Raw genomic sequence first — 4,321 nt, 5'->3', positions numbered from 1 at the left:
GACCATGGGATAGCATATCACTGGACTTCGTGGTGGGCCTACCGGTAGACCAGGGGATGACGGCAATACTGGTGGTGGTGGATTACTTGACGAAAATGGGGCACTTCATCCCCTGCAAGAGAGTCCCTACGGCCGGGGAATTGGCGTCACTACTCCTAAAGAATGTGGTACGACTGCATGGATTACCTGGGGTGATCGTGTCGGACCGGGGGTCGCAGTTTACTGCGCAATTCTGGAAGACTTGGTGCACTGCGCTGCATGTTAAGACCGCCCTGTCCACCAGCTACCACCCTCAAACGGACGGCCAAACCGAGCGCCTGAACCAAACGCTCAAACAGTATCTGCGATGTTTTGTGGACCAGGGCAGGGAAGAATGGGTCGACTTGCTATGGGTTGCAGAGATAGCCTATAACAACGCCACTCACAGCTCCACACAGTCATCTCCGTTCTATAGCAACTATGGCCAACATCCCAGGTTCTTGCCATTTCTACATCCGTTCAGAGAGGACAGGATTCCCGCCACAGCGGACAGGGTGGCACACATAAAAGACACGTTGATGCGCTCAAGGGCTGTCCTAATAGAGGCCAAGAGAAGATACAAGGCTGCGGCAGACAGGAAGAGAAGGCCCGGGCCACTGTACCGCACTGGAGACTACGTCTGGATATCCACAAGAAACATGAGGTTTCGAAAGAACAGTGTGTTCCATCCCAAGTACATGGGCCCCTATCGAATTACCAAGTGTATGGGTCCCGTGAACGTGAAGGTGTGCTTGCCCCAGTCATTGCGGATACACCCTGTCTTTCATGTATCATTGCTCAAACCAGCACCCTCCAAGCCGTCTGGGACACCTAGGCCGGTATGCGTGGAGTCGGAGGTGGAGTATGAAGTGTCGGGCATACGGGCGTCCAAATGGCGCAGGGGGAAGCTGTGGTACCTGGTTGCGTGGAAAGGCTATGGCCCGGAGGAGCAGTCATGGGAACCGGCTGAAGGGGTTCATGCTCCGCGCTTGGTCTCCTTGTTCCATCGGCGTTTTCCTGCCAGCGCTGGACCCGTGGGGAGCCGCTGAGAGGGAGGATGTACTGTCAAGAATTCCTGTCATGAGAGGGGAGGAAAACGGTAACCAGCGAAAACGGACTACATCTCCCAGGATGCTTAGCGGTTGAGAGGTTATGTAAACAGGAGAGCTGTTACATAACTCAAGGAAAACACGCCCTTATGTAAACAGGAGAGCTGTTACATAACTCAAGGAAAACACGCCCTTATGTAAACAGGAGAGCTGTTACATAACTCAAGGAAAACATGCCCTATAAAGGGAGGAACCGGGAGGTACAACGCTGTCGGATATTGTGTTTACACCGACGTACCTGCTTAGTGAAGAGCAGTGTTCCGGAGTGGTGCTCCAGTAAGGCAAGAACGGAGGTAGGTCGAGTCGTTACTCCCTGGGCCGTGTCTTGCCCCATCGTCACCTGTGAAGGACCCGGAAGCTCTACCGGATAACCATTGAGCTTCACTTTTTGACTCGGCTGAGTCAAAGCGCAGTGGCGATTTTGCTGGTTGGAGTCGTAACTCCCAGCCCGACCAGAGATACAGACTGCCAGCTGTAACGCACACCAGGAGGTGTTTGCCGCGTTACAGACTCGGAAGTCCACGGGATCGATCGAGCGGCTGCTCTCGGTTCAGTCTTCTTTGCTTGTGATTGGGGTATCGGTGACGTATCACCAGGAGGTGACTCCGCGTCCCGGTGCAGTCTGAGGAAGAGGTTGAGCGGCTGCTCCCTTCAGGTAGAGACCCCGGCTGGGTGTTTCCCTGACTCCTCGATTCTCCCCAACACTCTTCGTGCCCCTCACAGCCTACCGATTGGCATTGTCGGCCATTTCATTTCTGCCCTCTGTTGGCATACGCCGGGATCGGCGTATATGCAGAGGACGGTTAGGACCATCCGTGCTGTGGGCTGGTAACGTACTTAGCCTGGAGGATTCCAGTGACTATAACCTTTGTTTATTCCTTGTATTATTTTTGCCTTCATTAAAATAACTAAACCTTCACAAGTGGTTGCGTTCTCATTATCGTGTCTGTTAAACGATCCTGAGACGTTCAGGGCGTTACAGGAGTACTCCTTCTGCTTTTTTTGAAACAGTTTAATTTCGTAATTATTTCTACGCTGGTCTTTTTTTTTTGGAGCCTGTGCTTCCAATCCACACTGTGCTTGCAAACAGTGGTTTGCGTTTCAAAAACAAGGGGACCCCACACGTTTGTGACCTGGGGTAAATAGATAGTTCAAAAAAACAGTGGTCTGATGAGGTCAAAGATCCTCAGGTAGCAAGGCTACAATTAATTAATTTAACAATAATTCAATTATATTCATTGGTATATTGAACCCCGTTGGATCCAATTCAGAGATGTATGCAAGGACACAGAAGAGTAAAGAAAGGCATCACATTTTATTTAACATCATAAAATGGAGTAGCTTCCGTTTCTGTCATTTTTGCATTTCAAGAGTATACGATATATACAGTGCTCACACAAACAAAAGTGAAGGTGCGTATAGTGAAGTGTTTTCGTGACAGTAAAAACTTTGCATCGCATTGAAAAAAACCGATCCAGAGAACCCAATTGATTTAGACAGGTTTAGGGAATTTTGAACGTGTAGTCGACGGCGTTTCGATCTTAGTAAATCAAGATCATCATCAGGACAATGTAAGTGCGAGCACGTAAGATTCCGTAGCTAATAATTTGGGTAGGTCCGGGAAACAGGCTTAGATGGCCAAAGGATCCTACACAGACATGGAAGGAGGGACAGGTAGGTTGAATCAGCCGTCCCGGGGAAATTGGAGGGATGATAATTCAGGTGTGATCAAATCACGGAGTAGGGATCGCTGGCAGTAGTCCGAACAGTGGTTTGCCGCGCAATTGCTCAGTGGTATTGAACTTGAGCTTGTGATTACTGCATGCACAACTTTATTCCTTCGCTCTTATGCTGTTCTATTATCAGCGTTTTTATGCTTGTTTATGGTACTATTCATAGTCCTCTTTAGGCACCATTTACCGTGACTTTGTTGATTGAAATCATCCTTGGGTTCAGTGAGCTCATAAACTCCCTGGCATTCCAGTTCATCGCCTCTCAGTGTATGGTCTCACTAGGATTGGATAGTCTCAGAACCTTCTCTAAGAGTATTGCTGCTTGTTATATTGATGAGTATCTGACTATAGGAGCATCCTGTTGTGTGATATTAATGAATCCCTGAGTTATTTCTCATATCCCTCTCTGTTCTTTCATCTGCAGCTTATGTTTGTGGGGGGACTTCTGAAGTTATACCGAGCCATAGACCAGACTTAAGGTGTAAGAAGACTCCAGCACAGCAGCAGTGTTTATTATTTTATCCCTTTTCCCTATTCCCCGAGGTGCTTCCTTGCATAGCAGTGTATATCTACTCTGTGTGTGGTTGTGCTCAGGGAAGTAGGGGGACTTCTCTACACTCCGTCGTCCCCGCTGGTGGTACTAAAGGTTAGTGCCATTACTCGTTTTGGCACTGCTGACACATCCTGACATCCGCCTCCTCAGCAAGCTTTCTAGGGTTAGTTAACTTGCTATCAAGAAGGTGCTGGCGTAGCTCGGGAAAACAGTTAGCAGACAAGTGCTCCCTTGCAAACAAATCATAGAGCGCTTCAAAAGTATCCACTTTGCTACCCTTCACCCAGCCATTCATAGCTCTGCAAAAGAAAGGCACATATTCCACCCAAGTGGTTCCATCCAGCTTCTTACAATTCCTGAATCTCTGTCTATAGAGTTCTGTAGTCAAACCATATCTTGTCATCAGGGCTTCCTTCATGTGGTCATGAGACATCCTATTCTCCCTGGACAGGTCTAACAATGTATCCTTCCCCTCACTCACAAAGCGACCCCACAACCCAGCTCCCTAATCCTTCTCAGGGACCCGGTGGGCCAACATTCCTATCTCATAGGCTGCAAAGCACTGCCCAATATCCTCATGCTTGTGGAAATCTTTGATGATATCCTTGGGAATGTACACTCTGCTTTCTGAAGGCACAGATGGTGCGCTGCCACCAGAGGGATTGATCTCTAAGCCCTTTGCCTTGATCTCTAACTCCCTCAACATCCTCTCATGCTCCATTCTCATTCTTTCTCTCTCCAAGGACAACTTGTTATTCTCTATTCTCCTCTGACCCTCCATCTTAAGCTTAACCATCTCCAGCTTGTGTGCCCTATTGCTCTCCCTTCCAACTATCTGGGGGACAGGTCTTTGGAAGAGACACTACTGCCAGGTGGGGACGGCCTATCCAGTTGCCCATCTGCATCCC

This window comes from Triturus cristatus, chromosome 4_1 (genome assembly GCF_964204655.1).
Source record: "Triturus cristatus chromosome 4_1, aTriCri1.1, whole genome shotgun sequence".
NCBI classification, from domain to species: Eukaryota; Metazoa; Chordata; class Amphibia; order Caudata; family Salamandridae; genus Triturus; species Triturus cristatus.
This window is presented reverse-complemented; position numbering follows the sequence as displayed.